Source organism: Schistocerca gregaria, chromosome 2 (genome assembly GCF_023897955.1).
Source record: "Schistocerca gregaria isolate iqSchGreg1 chromosome 2, iqSchGreg1.2, whole genome shotgun sequence".
NCBI classification, from domain to species: domain Eukaryota; kingdom Metazoa; phylum Arthropoda; class Insecta; order Orthoptera; family Acrididae; genus Schistocerca; species Schistocerca gregaria.
The window spans coordinates 420,964,946-420,982,885 of record NC_064921.1 but is presented as its reverse complement, the minus strand read 5'-3'; positions in this window follow the sequence as shown (position 1 = coordinate 420,982,885).

Here is a 17,940-nt window from a genome sequence, read left to right as displayed (position 1 = left end):
CTGGAGAATGGAATAGCGCTCTGACGTCTTCAGTGGTAGGAGTAGGTTCTGGCTGCAAGCGAATGGTGGACGTACATGTTTATGACGTAGACCGGATGAGTTGCCTAATCCAGACTTCATTCATCCACAAGACACAGGTCCCACCCCAGGCTTCGTGGTTTGGCGGGTTATCAGCTAAAACATGCTGCCACAACTGGTGTTTCTGCACTCTAAAGTAACCAGTGCCGCTACATTTCCCAGACTATTATGTCCGTGCTACCACAAGTTCTCCGACAGGAAGATAATAAATGTAAGTCCACAAACAGCTGCTGTGACTGTACTTACTCTTCGCGGTGAACAACAACTGCCCTGGCCAGCGCATTCAGATTTCTCGCCAGATGAAAAAACATATGTGACATGATGAAGCGGGAACTTACTCATTCTCCAGAGCCTGCGAGAATCATTGCCCAATTGTATCAAAGGAATAAGATGTCTGGAACAATCTTTCTTAATATGCCATTTTACATCATCATCATTGTTTAACAAACGTAAACATGGTCCGTAATAAGCTGTAATGCGATGTTTATTTAATCGTGCCATTAGCTAATTTCGGAAAAACGTTATTGTCAAGCTCATTCGTAACATTAGCATTTTTTGTCATTTTCAAATCACTCTTGATTTCAAGCAAAACGCAGCCGTAATCGGTCATTTTACGAACGGATTCACACTACAGTGAACCTTTTAAGATCGCTTTCTAAACTTTGCTCTTAAAAATTCAGAATACGATTTTTAAAAGTGTCACTGTAGTGTGAATCCTCTCGTAAAATGACGGTTTATTGCCACTTTTTACTTGTAATAACATGAACTACTGATGTTATAAATGAGATTGTCAATAACGTTTATTCGAAATCAGCTAATCGCTCGATTAAATCAACATCGCATTACAGCATAATAAGGTCCTCGTTTATGTTTGTTAAGCATCTAGAGGCTGTGGATCCCCACAAATACAAAACTTCAGTATTGCTTGCATGTGCGTATACACAAATGCGTTGCCGCCAGAGTGGGCTACACGCTTTCCAATGGTTCAAATGGCTCTGAGCACTGTGAGACTTAATATCTGAGGTCAACAGTCCCGTAGACGTAGAACTACTTAAACCTAACTAATGTAAGGACATCACACACATCTATTCCCGAGGCAGGATTCGAACCTGAGACCGTAGCCGCAGCGCGGTTCCGGACTGAAGCGCCTAGAACCACTCGGTCAGAAAGGCCGGCCTACACGCTGTATTGATGCGACTGTTTGAGCACAGTTTACTCTGCCATCTGTGTTTCATTTGGTCTGAGTTTATTAACATATGTTTCTACAACGATACTCTACCTGTCACCTCACTTGTCAAGAAAATTACCTCGATCTTGAGTGTGTTGCATTTTTCTTTCTGGCCCTTCATCTGGCTGCCATATCTTATATTATAAGGGGCGATCAAAACGTTTCCGTGCGACGGCCATACAGTCCAGAATCTGTAAGTCAATTACATTGCTGTAAGCTTTGGGCCAATCGTGCCACCGACGCAGTAGGTTGAAGATACCCGCTTGGTAATAAACGGTATTCTGCTGTGTGAAGAAGTCCGTAACTGTCTGCTGCACATCCTGATCTGACATGAATCACAGACCTTTCAAGGCCTTTTTTACGGGTCCGAATGGGGTAGCTTCAGGGCTATTCGGCGGGTGCTCGAGTGTCTTGTACTTGATTTGGCGTAACTTCCGCGTTACGACGTTTGCGATGTGGGGACGTGGGTTCTCATGGAGCAGCAGGAGGACCTCTTGTCGCATCATTCCACCAACGGTGGTTTTCGACAGACATGCTGCTCCATACACATTCTTCATTCTCCGATAAATTTCTACCGGTGTTTGTCCTTCGGCAAGCAGGAAAAGAATAACAGCACATTGGTTCTGTCTGGACGCTTTTGGTAGTAATGTCGCCATAGTTCACGTTTCCACATTTACCGCACCCACGTCAGAAAGTCACGGCAGCCACATTAATCCCCCTGCCTATATCTCAGTGCTTATATACCGCCATCGAAATCGTTCTACGCTGCATGTATGTTGCAGCAATACGCTCAAACGGAAACTTTTCGATCCACCCTTATACATTACGCTCTTTCCCGCGAACAGAAGAAATTAGGGAAATATTTTATATTTATTTGTGACTAAGACCAAGGCTATATACAATGTTTGTATAATCAAAATATCCACGGGTTTACTACCGGTCTATAGTGTCCAACGGGCACAATATTTAGGCGATCAAACATGTCGCCATCATCAAGTGAACTGACGGACTGAGCTCCTGTGAACGCGCCGGCACGGAGATCCGTACGCTGAGCAGCCATAGCGTACGAATCTCCGTGCCGGCGCGTTCACAGGAGCTCAGTCCGTCAGTTCACCTGATGATGGCGACATGTTTGATCGCCGAAATATTGTGCCCGTTGGACACTATAGACCGGCAGTAGACCCGTGGATATTTTGATTATCAAATACGCCGGGAGAAACTCAAGAATCACAATGTTTGTATAACTTCATATTAATCAGAACCGAATGTTAGCTATAGTGTATACTGCAGGTGAGTACGACACCTAAACTACAGGTTTCTTTCCAACCCCAGGTCCAATGTGCTCTTTTGTAACAAGGAATATTGTAAAGAATAGACAATACAAGGAAAAATATTTGAAAATGTGTAAATACTAGAAAATCTCCATTTTGACTCAATGGAAAATTCATCAGTTCGCCATATCCTGTTAATGTGAAAGTTTTGCTCAAACTTGGCTTTCGTACTCAGACCTTAGCACGTTGTATATTTTTTGTGTTTATTTATGCGCTATGAGCTGTATGGCAGTTGCCTTTGGCCGTGCAGAGTACCCGCATGGTTTGAGGTGCCATGTCACGGATTGCGCGGTCCTTCCGTCGGAGACTGGAGACCTCCCTCGGGCGTGGGTGTGTGTGTGTCGTTCTTAGTTTAAGTTAGTTTGAGTAGTGTGTAAGTGTAGGACCGATGACCTCAGCAGTTTGGTCCCTTGCGAATTCACACACATTTGATGGTTCAAATGGCTCTAAGCACTATGGTACTTGATATCTGAGGTCATTAGTCCCCTAGACTTAAGAAAATGGTTCAAATGGCTCTGAGCACTATGGGACCTAACATCTGGGGTCATCAGTCCCCTAGAACTTGGAACTACTTAAACCTAACTAACCTAAGGACGTCACACACATCCATGCCCGAGGCAGGATTCGAACCTGCGACCGTAGTAGTCGCGCGGTTCCGGACTGAGCGCCTAGAACCGCTAGACCACCGCGGCCGGCCCCTAGACTTAGGACTACTGAAACCCAACTAAACTAAGGACAACCCGCCCGTTGGCCGCGCGGTCTAACGCATGGCTTTCCGTGCGGAAAAGAGGGCCGCCAGGCGGATTTGTGTCGAGGTCCGGTGAGCCGGTCAGTCTGTGGATGGTTTTTAGGCGGTTTTCCATCTGCCTCGGCAAATGCGGGCTATTTCCTCTTTATGCCCCTTTATGCCGCCTCAGCTACACTATGTCGGCGATTGGTGTGCGAACAAGTTCTCCACGTAGGCGTACACCACCATTACTCTACCACGCAAACATAGGGTTTACACTCGTCTGGTTTGAGACGTTCCCTGGGGTTCCACCAGGAAACGAACCGCACAATAACCCAGGGTTCGGTGTGGGACGGCGGAGGGGTGAAGTGGACTGCGGTAGTCGTCGTGGGGTTGCGGATCACTGCGGCTGCGCTGGGGACGGAGCCTCTCCGTCGTTTCGCCGCTTAACATAACATAAGATAAGGACATCACACACACATCCATGCCCGAAGCAGGATTCAAACCTGCGACCTTAGCAGCAACGTGGTTCTGGACTGAAGCGCCTAGAACCTCTCGGCCACAGAGGCCGACTCACACACTTTTGAACACACATTCTTGTGCAGTTGCCTTTTTCATTAAGTAATTCTGGAGCTTCCATTTGTGTCAACGTCATTTAGCTTGTCATTTTTAAAATCAATGAGCTAATTAATTCTACCAGTATAAAAAATCTTTAAATGAAATGATAGCGTCCTGCGGCATTGGATTTTCCGAAAACTATCCGAGTAAAGCTGAAGTAATGAATTCCAAATTCTCAATATACCTATCGCTATCATTGCCAGTCGTGTCTTTTATGGTGTAAAGGTCAGTTTTCACTTCGCAGCACTTAACCCCTTTAGATGCCCCTTTCAATAAAGTAGCTTGCCAACTTGTGCACTATATGTACTGCATTAATTAACCCTGCTCTAAATGCCAGGTAATATTTTATTTCGTTCTTACCCCTCATCACACACTGAACTACACCCCCTCGCCGTTGCTTTCCATTAATCTACCAGCCGGAAAATGTGAAGATCAGACTGTGGCAGAGCTGCGATTTTCACAAATGAGTGGAAGCAAGAAGATGATTTTACAAACCACTTAACGATAAGGACATCAAAGACGAATCACAACCACGGACTATCCAATGATGAAAATCAGCCTTGCTCATCCCAAAGAAGGTATATATAGGTTTCGACAAACCAAGGAAAAGCTTTACCTCCATGATCCGAAGATGATCTCCCGAATGCAAATCTAGTGTCTGTAATACAGCGCTATCTTTTTCACTATGTGTACTATGTAGTCTTTAGACTACTCACAGTTACAAGCAACAAAGTAGCATGTTAAACCTTGGAGTGTTGATATTAAGCTACATTATTCGCTGATGGAAAATGTAATTAATCTAGGCAGCAGCTAAGATGTTAGGAGAAACTTATGGTTACAGTTGTGTCATCTGATTTCATAACATATTTTGTTACGTTCAGAGTACAAACAATTCTACAATTACTAGCCTTAACAATATGACCACTGCCGACCTCGCCGGACCCCGCCTGATGGTGTTGCGGGAAAGTGACGCGCTATGAAAAGTACGTCAGCGCAGCAGAGACGGTTGGGGATTGCAGTAGGGAAGATATGAGCTACAAATTGGGAAATCCAATAAGTGACTTTGACAAAGAGGAGATTATTATTATAGAGAGTATATCGAAAACAGCGAATCGGATCGAATGTTCACGTGCTACTGCCTTGAGCATATACGGAAACAGGTAAAAGACAGTGAAACTACCACTATGCGCTGAATGGTTGGACGTCCACGACTCTTCACAGAGCGTGGGGTTTGGAAGTTTGTCTCCTCTGTAAAGTAGGACAGTTGGTGATCTGTGGCATCTCTGCCGAACGAGCACAGTGGCGGTGCACGCACAGGCGTTTCGGAGCACACCGTTCACTGTACATTGTTTATCATGGAGCTCCTCAGCAAACCACCTCTACGTGTTCACATGTTGACCCAACGACGCCGTCAATTACAATTGCAGTGGGCACGGAACCATCGGGCTTCGACCGGCGATCAATAGAGACGTGTTGGCTCTTCCAGTGAAACACTTGTTTGCTACGCTAGTTCATTGGCCGTCTCCACAAGGGCCGTCATAGGGGTGAACGGCGGCTGGAAACGTGCAGCGCGCCACGGACGCGGGCTGGTGGGAACAGTATTCTTCTATGAGAGACATTTTCTTGCCCTTGCCTGGGACCGGCTGTAGTAATCGAAGACACACTGACGGCTGCGGAAAACCCTACATTTCTCCCTGCTTGGTGTCTTTCTCGACAGCATTGTCACGTTTCAGCAGTATCATTGTCCGTGCCGTGGAATGGTAAACGTGCTACAATGGTTTGAGGAGCATTGTAGTGAACTAACCAAATTCTCCTGATATGAATCCCATGGTGCCCATCTGGGTCGCTGACGGGCATCATCAGCGCGTAAGCAAATCAGCGGCTAGTTATTTATGCGAATTACATTACCTGTGCGTAGACGTCTAATGCCACGTACCTCCACAAATCCATCAACAAATTGTCAGATCCCTTATCAGCATAATAAGGGATCTTTTTTCCATAGCCGGGAAAATAAGCTATTGATCAGACGATCATAATGTTTTGGCTCATCTGTGTACGGCTCAGCACCACAGAAGGACCCTGCAGCATTCAAAGCTATGTATAACTCAGTTGTTAAACACAGACAATAGAAAATAAACTTAATAGTGTGAAACATTATTTGTGGATGTATAAGCACTCCGTCTTCAGGCCACATGTGGCCCATCGGGACCAACCGACCGCTGAGCCATCCTCAGCTGAGGATGCGGACAGGAGGGGTGTGGGGTCAGCACACCGCTCTCCCAGTCGTTATGATGGTATTCTCGACCGTAGCCACTACTTTTCGATCGAGTAGCTCCTCAGTTGCCATCACGAGGCAGATTGCACCCGGAAAAATGGCAACAGCGCATGGTGGCCTGGAAGGTCATTCATCCAAGTGCCGGCCACGCCCGACAACGCTTAACTTCGGTAATCTGTCGGGCACCGGTGTATCCACTGCGGCAAGGCTGTTGCCCTTTGTGGATGTATGCCCGCATTTAATTGCCACCTCATCTACCGGTACTACACTCTCCAACAGGAATTTTACAAGATTTAAAATGAAACCAATGCTTCACAGTGAACATATTTATACACAAAAATTTTGAGGGATATGAGATTATAAAACAGTGACCAATACATCACATGCATCCAAAAGTATCGGAACCCATTTTTTTGTTTTGTTTTCAAAGAATTCAGCTACGTCACATTGCAGGAGGTGAGAATCTGGATGCACATATGGGCATGATGTACGATTCTCCAGAGACTGCTGTTGCAACTCAAGGTACAAGATGGTTAGTACAGTCTATCGCAGAGTGACATTCGGCACCTTTATGATAGTTTGCGTGTGATAATACATGTGTGCATTGATAAAAGAGGGGATACACTAAGCAGTGATGCGACTTTTTTGTCACCCTTTACTGTGACATGTGTGTTTCATTTAGTTAGAATTTCTTAGATTGTACAATGATGACCTGTGATGGACGTTCAATAAGTAATGAAACACATTTTTTTTTAAAAGAAAGCATGTTAGATTAGTTCAGGATTCCAATACACCATATTACACACCACTCATTTGGCTACAAAACCATCTTTTTCAACACAATCCCTGTTAAATATGACGTCCTTACGCCACCTAACTGTGAGGACCTGTATGTCTGCGTACTACCGTTCTCCTGGTAGACGTCGGAGCCAGTGTCCTGGTGCATCAATAAACTCAGGACATCCACATACTTACTGCAGACCTGATTCCTCATTCGGCCAAACAGATATATATCGTAAGCAATGAGGTGCGAGATATAAAGTGGATGAGGAAGAACAGTCCAATTAGGTTTTGTGAGCTCTTCAAACGTGCACAAACTGATGTGAGATGTTGCGTTGTCATGGAGAAGAGCTCTTCCACTTATTTGGCGACAAACACGTAGAAATTGCCTCTTCAGTCTCCTTCAGGTAGCACAATACACTTCAAACTTGATCGCTACACCATCAGGGAGGACTTCAAGCAGAATAACCTCTTCAGAGTGACAGAACGCCGTTGCCATGACTTTAGCGACTGAAGGTGTGGCTTTGAAAGTTTTCTTTAGAGAAGACGTGTTGTGGCACCAATCGACGGATTGCTGTTTTGTTTTCAGTTCGAAGTGATGAACCCATGTTGCATCGCCTGTCACATTGTTCAACAAAGAAGTTTTCACTATCAGCGTTTTAACATGGAAGTATTTGTGCAAAGATGCTCTTCGTTGCTCTTTACGATCTTATGTTACGTGGCGAGGAACTCAGCAGACAAACATCTTTTAGAATTCCAACTACACGAGCTGAATGGCCACGCGGTTTGAGGTGCCATGTCAGGGATAGCACGGCTCCTGTGCCGGAGGTTCGAGTCCACCCTCGGGCATGGGTGTGTGTGTTGGTCTTATCATAAGTTAGTGTTGTTGTTGTTGTGGTCTTCAGTCCTGAGATTGGTTTGATGCACCTCTCCATGCTACTCTCTCCTGTGCAAGCTTCTTCATCTCCCAGTACCTACTCCAACCTACATCCTTCTGAATCTGCTTAGTGTATTCATCTCTTGGTCTCCCTCTAAGATTTTTACCCTCCGCGCTGCCCTCCAGTACTAAATAGTAAAACTCCTTTACTACTTTAAGTGTCTCATTTCCTAATCTAATTCCCTCAGCATCACCAGACTTAATTCGACTACGTTCCATTAGCCTCATTTTGCTTTTGTTGATGTTCATCTTATATCCTCCTTTCAAGACACTATCCATTCCATTCAACTGCTCTTTCAAGTCCTTTGCCATCTCTGACAGAATTACAATGTCATCGGCGAACCTCAAAGTTTTTATTTTCTCTCCATTGATTTTAATACCTACTCCGAATTCTTCTTTTGTTTCCTTCACTTTTTGCTCTATATACAGACTGAATAACATCGGGGAGAAGCTACAACCCTGTCTCACTCCCTTCCCAACCACTGCTTCCCTTTCATGTCCCTCGACTCTTATAACTACAATCTGGTTTCTGTACAAATTGTGAATAGCTTTTCGCTCCCAGTATTTTAATCCTGCCACCATGAGAATTTGAAAGAGAGTATTCCAGTCAACATTGTCAAAAGCTTTCTCTAAGTCTACAAATGCTAGGAATGTCGGTTTACCTTTCCTTAATCTTTCTACTAAGATAAGTCGTAGGGTCAGTATTGTCTCACGTGTAACGATATTTCTACGGAATCCAAACTGATCTTCCCCGAGGACAGCCTCTACTAGTTTTTCCGTTCGTCTGTAAAGAATTCGCGTTAGTATTTTGCAGCCGTGACTTATTAAACTGATTGTTCGGTAAATTTCACATCTGAAAACACCTGCTTTCTTTGGGAATGGAATTATTATATTCTTCTGGACGTCTGAGGGAATTTCGCCTGTCTCATACATCTTGCTCACCAAATGGTAGAGTTTTGTCAGGACTGACTCTCCCAAGGCTGTCAGTAGTTCTAATGGAATGTTATGTACTCCCGGAGCCTTGTTTCGACTCAGATCTTTCAGTGCTCTATCAAACTCTTCACGCAGTATCGTATCTCCCATTTCATCTTCATCTAGATCCTCTTCCATTTCCAAAATATTGTGCTCTTGTACATCGCCCTTGTATAGACCCTCTATATACTCCTTCCACCATTCTGCTTTCCGTTCTTTGCTTAGAGCTGGGTTTCCATCTAAGATCTTGATATTCATACAAGTGGCTCTCTTTTCTCCAAAGGTCTCTCTAATTTTCCTGTAGGCAGTATCTATCTGACCCCTAGTGAGATAAGCCACTACATCCTTACATTTGTCTTCTAGCCATTCCTGCTTAGCTATTAGCCGGCTGCGGTGGTCACGCGGTTCTAGGCGCGCAGTCCAGAACCGTACGACTGCTACAGTCGCAGGTTCGAATCCTGCCTCGGGCATGGATGTGTGTGGTGTCCTTAGGTTAGTTAGGTTTAAGTAGTTCTAAGTTCTAGGGGACTGATGACCACAGCAGTTGAGCCCCATAGTGCTCAGAGCAATTTGAACCATTTGCTTAGCTATTTTGCACTTCCTGTTGATTTCATTTTTGAGACGTTTGTGTTCCTTTTTGCCTGCTTCATTTTCTGCATTTTTATATTTTCTCCTTTCATCAATGAAATTCAATATTTCTTCTGTTACCCAAGGGTTTCTACTAGCCCTCGTCTTTTTTCCTACATGATCCTTTGTTGCCTTCACTACTTCATCCCTCAAAGCTACCCATTCTTCTTCTACTGTTTTTCCCCCATTCTTGTCAGTTGTTCCCTTATGCTCTCCATGAAACTCTGTACAACCTCTGGTTCTTTCAGTTTATCCAGGTCCCATCTCCTTATATTTCCACCTTTTTGCAGTTTCTTCGGTTTTGATCTAGACTTGATAACCAATAGATTGTGATCAGAGTCCACATCTGCCCCTGGAAGTTTCTTACAATTTAAAACCTGGTTCCTAAATCTCTGTCTTACCACTATATAATCTATCTGAAAACTGTCAGTATCTCCAGGCTTCTTCCACGTATCATAAGTTAGTGTAAGTTAGTTTAAGTAGTATGCAAGTCTAGGGACCGAAGGCGTCAGCAGTTTGGTCCCTTAGGAATTGACACATATTTGAACATTTGAGCTCCAACTAGTGGACGAGTCTGTCAGTACTATCGACACAGATGCCCATTCGAGCAACGAGCTGTTTGATTATAGAGCATCGATCACCTAGAATGAGAGTGACCGCACCTTCAAACACTGCAGAAGTGACAGCTGCCGGCCGGCCGACACGCATCATGTCGGACAGGTTTATGCCGCCTTGTTACATGGATTACAGGCTCCTCGCCCAACGACTCACCACGCTTTTGTTCACTGCTAGGTCTCTGCAGTGCTCTGGTTTTCCACCAAAAGAAACTCTGTGACAGCTCTCTGTATGGTACGCCACCACTTTACAGTCCCCAGATTGAAAGTTATATGTTGCGCCGCCATCTGTCGCAAATTCACGAAATTATGTGGATAGGAGTGGGAATATTCAACGATGTCCCACAGCTAAATCTGCATTTTTTCATCGGAAACTGTCGGCAGAAAAGTTTATTGCATTACTTAACGAAATATCCCTCGTACCTGTCACTACACTTGTCAGTAAAATGTCTTAGTTATTGACCCTGTGGTATTTTTTCCTGTTGGTGAAGTGAACAACCATTCCGTCATTTTATGCATTTCAGATCCTTTTTTATCACGTCACATTTTTGGTATAAATAATTCTGTTCGTTAATTTCGGACTACATCGTAATTTGCTCTTTAATTTTAATGGTGGCTAAAATACTAAGATCCGTTTTGAGGAGAGGGGATGGTTCATTATGCAAGTTGTGTGTGTGTGTGTGTGTGTGTGTGTGTGTGTGTGTGTGTGAAAATGTGGACTGTGACTGGTTTAAAAAAAACATGCAATTTCTTAAATTTACCGCCAAGGAGAAACAGGAGTGAAGGATACGAAGCACAGCTTGGCTCGTTCCCCATTTTTGATTTGTAAAAATTGTTTTAAAATTCAACACCATTCTGCATTTTTTTAAGTTTCTGCCATCCTTATGACGTCATTGGCCTGTACGTACGGTAAAGTGTGCCTCTGTATGCAAGCGATCCGATAGGCAAAGATGAAAGTAAGCCATACCCAGCATAGCCCTACTAACACCTTATGCCTTATTTAATATATGAAGATGTCGACAACGCATCTAGCCTCTCCACAACGAAGCAGACCTCATATCGAATGGATTCAAACAATGACAATAATTATTATTATCATCCTTTGCAAGTATTACAAATACACTCCTGGAAATGGAAAAAAGAACACATTGACACCGGTGTGTCAGACCCACCATACTTGCTCCGGACACTGCGAGATGGCTGTACAAGCAATGATCACACGCACGGCACAGCGGACACACCAGGAACCGCGGTGTTGGCCGTCGAATGGCGCTAGCTGCGCAGCATTTGTGCACCGCCGCCGTCAGTGTCAGCCAGTTTGCCGTGGCATACGGAGCTCCATCGCAGTCTTTAACACTAGGAGCATGCCGCGACAGCGTGGACGTGAACCGTATGTGCAGTTGACGGACTTTGAGCGAGGGCGTATAGTGGGCATGCGGGAGGCCGGGTGGACGTACCGCCGAATTGCTCAACACGTGGGGCGTGAGGTCTCCACAGTACATCGATGTTGTCGCCAGTGGTCGGCGGAAGGTGCAAGTGCCCGTCGACCTGGGACCGGACCGCAGCGACGCACGCATGCACGCCAAGACCGTAGGATCCTACGCAGTGCCGTAGGGGACCGCACCGCCACTTCCCAGCAAATTAGGGACACTGTTGCTCCTGGGGTATCGGCGAGGACCATTCGCAACCGTCTCCATGAAGCTGGGCTACGGCCCCGCACACCTCTGGTGATCGTCGAGGGGACACTGAATAGTGCACGGTACATCCAAACCGTCATCGAACCCATCGTTCTACCATTCCTAGACCGGAAAGGGAACTTGCTGTTCCAACAGGACAATGCACGTCCGCATGTATCCCGTGCCACCCAACGTGCTCTAGAAAGTTTAAGTCAACTACCCTGGCCAGCAAGATCTCCGGATCTGTCCCCCATTGAGCATGTTTGGGACTGGATGAAGCGTCGTCTCACGCGGTCTGCACGTCCAGCACGAACGCTGGTCCAACTGAGGCGCCAGGTGGAAATGGCATGGCAAGCCGTTCCACAGGACTACATCCAGCATCTCTACGATCGTCTCCATGGGAGAATAGCAGCCTGCATTGCTGCGAAAGGTGGATATACACTGTACTAGTGCCGACATTGTGCATGCTCTGTTGCTTGTGTCTATGTGCCTGTGGTTCTGTCAGTATGATCATGTGATGTATCTGACCCCAGGAATGTGTCAATAAAGTTTCCCCTTCCTGAGACAATGAATTCACGGTGTTCTTATTTCAATTTCCAGGAGTGTAGATAGAAGTGTTGATACTGACGTTGTCCTCTAACTTTTAGCTACAAATTAGTTATTATTGTGGGTATCACTAGATATAACGTGGATATCCACAATGACAGGATTTTATCTGTAAAGTAATTATTACATTTGCTGTCCATGGTGGATATAGACACGGATATCCGATCCCGCATAGGCCTCTGTAATATACTTTCGCTCAGTATACGTTATTATCTTAAAGCTCGTGAAACTGTCTTTCCAAATAGATTTAAGTTAATTGAAGATTTATATTTGATGCTCTACACTCTCAAATTCGATTACCAAAAACGAAAATTAGCCATAAAATGTACAAATCTTTTCCTAAAAACGTATACATACAGATGTGAAATTCAGGTTTTAGCGGCCCAAAGACTGTACCATTAAATTTCGGGTGTGCAGCCGCAAGAATTCTCCTTCTTCTTCTAATATTTCGGCTGTGTAACGTTCAGGCATCTACAGAGTGAGCCGCAAGACTGCCGTTCCAGTGCTCGCTTCGTCCCTTTATACTCGTGTACCGCGCAACTGCGCAAGCCGCCACAGGTGCAAATGCGCCAGAGATTTTGGTCGGCGGCAGAGAAGTGCACAATGCGCGAGTTACATGTATGACTCCGCATTCGATCTGTGTTGGCATGTCGATATATCGTTCCGAGCTGTACTGTGATGACGTCTTTGTGAGTTTATTACACCAAGTGCAGATTTCCATGATTTATCGAGGTTGAAACCAGTATCTGTATTAATTAAATTCGACTTCAAGCGAATCTCAATTGCCCCCATCACTATCGAGTCCCAAAAAGATGATGTAGTTTCCAGAATCTCGACGTTGTCGTACAACTTACTGTGACCAGTATCAATACAATGCTCTGCCACTGCCGACTTCTTAGGTTGTAAAAGTCGTGTACCTCCCGTGTTCGGTACGTACATCTTTCTTAGACAGCACGAGTTGTTTGTCCAATGTAAGAAAGGCCACATTGACATGGAATTTTGTAAACTCCAGATTTTCGGAGCAGCAAATCATCTTTGACAGAGCCTACGAGTGCAACCGTCTTGTGTGGAGGACGAAAAATCACTTTAACTTTGTGTATGCTGAGAATCCGTCCTATATTTGATGAGAGGTTATTCACATATTTGCAGGAAGTCATCGATTTAAAGATTTATTCGTCTTCTTCTGCTTTTTTATGGCCTCTTTCGCTTTCATTTTCAGTGAGAGTGTACTAAAGACCTTCGTCATTTATATACTGATAACGACTACTTTTCTCAAGTAACTTTTGTTCGTTGTTTTTGCATTTTCACATAATTTTGTTCAGTAAGGATGTAGTAAGAATGCGATGTATTTGGTCAACATGTATGAATTATGATTAACAATCAAAGCAATTTATTCAAATATACTGGTTACACAGCAACCTTTACATTAGCACAAAATTTTTGTATACCAAAGGTAGATCACCAAGCCATATGTCTTCCGAAATTATTTCATTTAAACGACCAGTTTCAATTCTTTACCTAGAGGATAGTCTACATGGAAACAGATAATGTTATTTGGTACGTATTTTAATCTAGTGACTGAAGGCCGTCATAAGCAGTTTCCTGCATTTGCTACCGTTCCGCGCAGTATGTGTAAATATTTCGCACTTTACAAATTTACGTCCTGTGCTACATTTCAATGCTATTTGGAATATATTCGTAATTCCTCAGGTACAGAGTTTTACCGTGAGTAAGATGCTATATATTTTTAGAACTATTTACTGCATATAATATGTTGGTATTTAAGCCATACTTTGTCAGACGTGACCATCTTGTACCTTGAAACAGAAGAGGGTTTTTTAAATATGAAACCTGTTCTACTAACAAATTAACCGAGATTTTTCAGTGTCTTCACAATTATACCTGCTTTGAAATTTTGTATTAATGTTCAATACATCCTATTTCAAAACGTATTTAACTAATAATTTGTTTTTGATAATACTTCTGCTACGTATAGTTTCACTTGCTGATTATTGTTTCGTAGTCGAATAACAGTGGAAACACTATTAAATATAGTATTGGCAACATTTTCTTAGTTACAACGCTTTTAAATGACGATCGAGGATGTGTTTCAAGGTATATGATCATGTTGCACCTCAGAATATTTTTTCACATTTGGGAAATCTTTAATTTTCAGGAGTAACGTTTGTAATTTCAAACAAAAGAAATATTGCAACTCATTAACAGTAAGTATATTAATCTTCTGTTAAAAGTCTGACTACAAGCTGAAGTCTGAAAATTATTCCTAAATACAACATTGTGCACTACTAATTGCGCTGATTAACAACGAACCATACAAGTAGTTTGTTTTGTCAGTTTTTTAAAATTTAGCTAATAGTTTTCTAAAGGGTACCGTTACAATAAAACGAAAAATATCAGCACCAAAATGATTTCTTGACACTTAAGGTGGCATCGAACATTTTGTGAAAGAAATTTCCATGACATACTTTCTATAAGTATGTACGTGTGGTATAATAAATTTACTCGTACAAACTCAGAACAATAAGTCATTATTGATCGGGAAAAGTGTTCCACAACTACAGCCATACAGACATTTGAACGAGAATATTTATGTAAATAAAGTGCGACATGTCCTGAGCAGAGATACAGTAGAAGCATAACTCACCTGAAGTTTGTCTCCAGTAAGCGACATTATTGATGTATCGCATTAGATATAACCTCATAACTTTCGGAAAAGTGAACACTGGATGTAATCCAAAATGAATGCAGTCACATCTCTCGCAGTTTGACATAATTACGAAACTCATACTTAACTCAGAATTCACAAAAAAATTCCTAAATTTGCTCCTCACTAGAAGAAAATTTATAGTAGCTTTTCATTACAAAGGAAAAGCGCCACAAATGGAACCTGTAAGATTATACGAACACAATTGATGGTGAGGTAGGAACGAGTGAATTAATTAGCTTAATTTCCTTAACGGTATACAAAGCTCTTTCGTGTCATCTCCTAGCCTGAATGTCTAGAGCCAATTTAAAGCTAGAAAAATAGGAATAATCGAAGAAAACAGCAGAACGTCACAACACATACTTAGAGATGTGAACAAGTTGAGGCAGAGGAAGAAAAAATTAAAATGTATTGCGATACTACTATAATTACCTGTGGGGAGTCTACTCAAAATCTTCAGGAAATGGTTTAGAAGAAAATATTCTGCAGGCCACTACCGTAGCGCTCTTGATGACAAGATAATAAGTCTCGGGAAAGCAAACAAACAAACTTATTTACATATTCTATTACTGCATGAAATACGTACCACGTTTTTGATATGATATTTATATTGAAAGACATTCAACCCAATGTTTTATATTGATTTCAAGTGTATAGATGCACTGCAGATACGCAGGTGCACTAACTGCTTGTACAGTATCGTGTACTATAGTTACATAGAGAGCTAGATATCAAGTAAGCTTAATAGAGTAAATAACTGAGTTTTCTTTTTAGCCCATAAGCAGCCCACAGCTCACTGGGAAAACTGTATCTTAGATATTTTTATGATACTGAACTATGCTGAGAGAAAATTCCCAGCCTTCCAGATTAGCCTTCTGAGGAATTTCTCCCGACATTTTCGTGCTAACTTTGGGAAAGATTGTACTTGCTTCAGAGCTGCTCTTAGCGTTATTTCAGGTCGTTGTTGCTTTTTACTGCAATAACAGTAGGTATTGAACACTCTGAAATGTACGGCTGTCAATTGTCAGGAAGTAAGTACCCGACCTGTTTTATATGGCTTCGATAATGTCTTTTTCACAGACAATTTTAGTGTTTCTTACAAGTATAACTCTATTTCCTTCTTACTGTAGCTGCTGCTTAATTTGTGTCCATCTATTAAATCTGAACACACACAGGAAAGTGACACTTAATGTTACTTAAGTAAATGTTTGTAGAAGGTAACTCATGTCTAGAATTGCTGTGGTAGCACAATGGCATCAAGTGCTACAGCTTTTTAGTGAAGTAGCACATCACACTGCTGACTGCTGAAGAAATTTATGCAAACAGTTATTTTTATCTGAATTCATCTGGAACAGTCCTCTTTACAACTAACTACCCTCTTCAGATACCTCTTCTAATATTTTTGGGAGGATTCATTGTTAGTCATTGAACTTACGAATAAATGAAATATGTGTGTAGCAGAGAGACTGCATCTAAGATGTTCACTGTCTTCTTTGTTTGATGCCACTTCGGTGACTTGCAAGTTGATTACGATAAAAAGATGATGAAGGCAACACACAGAACCAGCGGAGAAACTCCCCGGCCTGGCCAGGAATAAAATCTGCGCTAAACACAAGACCACGAGCTACCGACAATGAGTAGCATGGTGTCTCACATATTCATGTAACCTGGGAAAGAAGTAGGAGCAAAGATGCAAACACCATGAACGATTGCCATGATTTCGTCACCAGCTGCAGTCATGTCATCTGTATGTCCCGATTTGTGAGAGGCATTTTCGCCATTAACTATCTACATTTATTTGACCATTGATATTGTCAAGTTTTTTTTTTTTTTTTTTTTTTTTTTTTGTCATCAGTCTACTGACTGGTTTGATGCGGACCGCCACGAATTCCTTTCCTGTGCTAACCTCTTCATCTCAGAGTAGCACTTGCAACCTACGTCCTCATTTATTTGCTTGACGTATTCCAATCTCTGTCTTCCTCTACAGTTTTTGCCCTCTACAGCTCCCTCTAGTACCATGGAAGTCATTCCCTCTTGTCTTAGCAGATGTCCTATCATCCTGTCCCTTCTCCTTATCAGTGTTTTCCACATATTCCTTTACTCTCCGATTCTGCGTAGAACCTCCTCATTCCTTACCTTATCAGTCCACCTAATTTTCAACATTCGTCTATAGCACCACATCTCAAATGCTTAGATTCTCTTCTGTTCCGGTTTTCCCACAGTCCATGTTTCACTACCATACAATGATGTACTCCAGACGTACATCCTCAGAAATTTCTTCCTCAAATTAAGGCCGGTATTTGATATTAGTAGATTTCTCTTCGCCAGAAATGCCTTTTTGCCATAGCGAGTCTGCTTTTGATGTCCTCCTTGCTCCGTCCGTCATTGGTTATTTTACTGCCTAGGTAGCAGAATTCCTTAACTTCCTGATGTCAATCCTGATGTTAAGTTTCTCGCTGTTCTCATTTCTACTACTTCTCATTACCTTCGTCTTTCTCCGATTTACTCTCAAACCATACTGTGTACTCATTAGACTGTTCATTCCGTTCAACAGATAATTTAATTCTTCTTCACTTTCACTCAGGATAGCAATGTCATCAGCGAATCGTATCATTGATATCCTTTCACCTTGTATTTTGATTCCACTTCTGAACCTTTCTTTTATTTCCATCATTTCTTCCTCGATGTACAGATTGAAGAGTAGGGGCGAAAGGCTACAGCCTCGTCTTACACCCTTCTTAATACG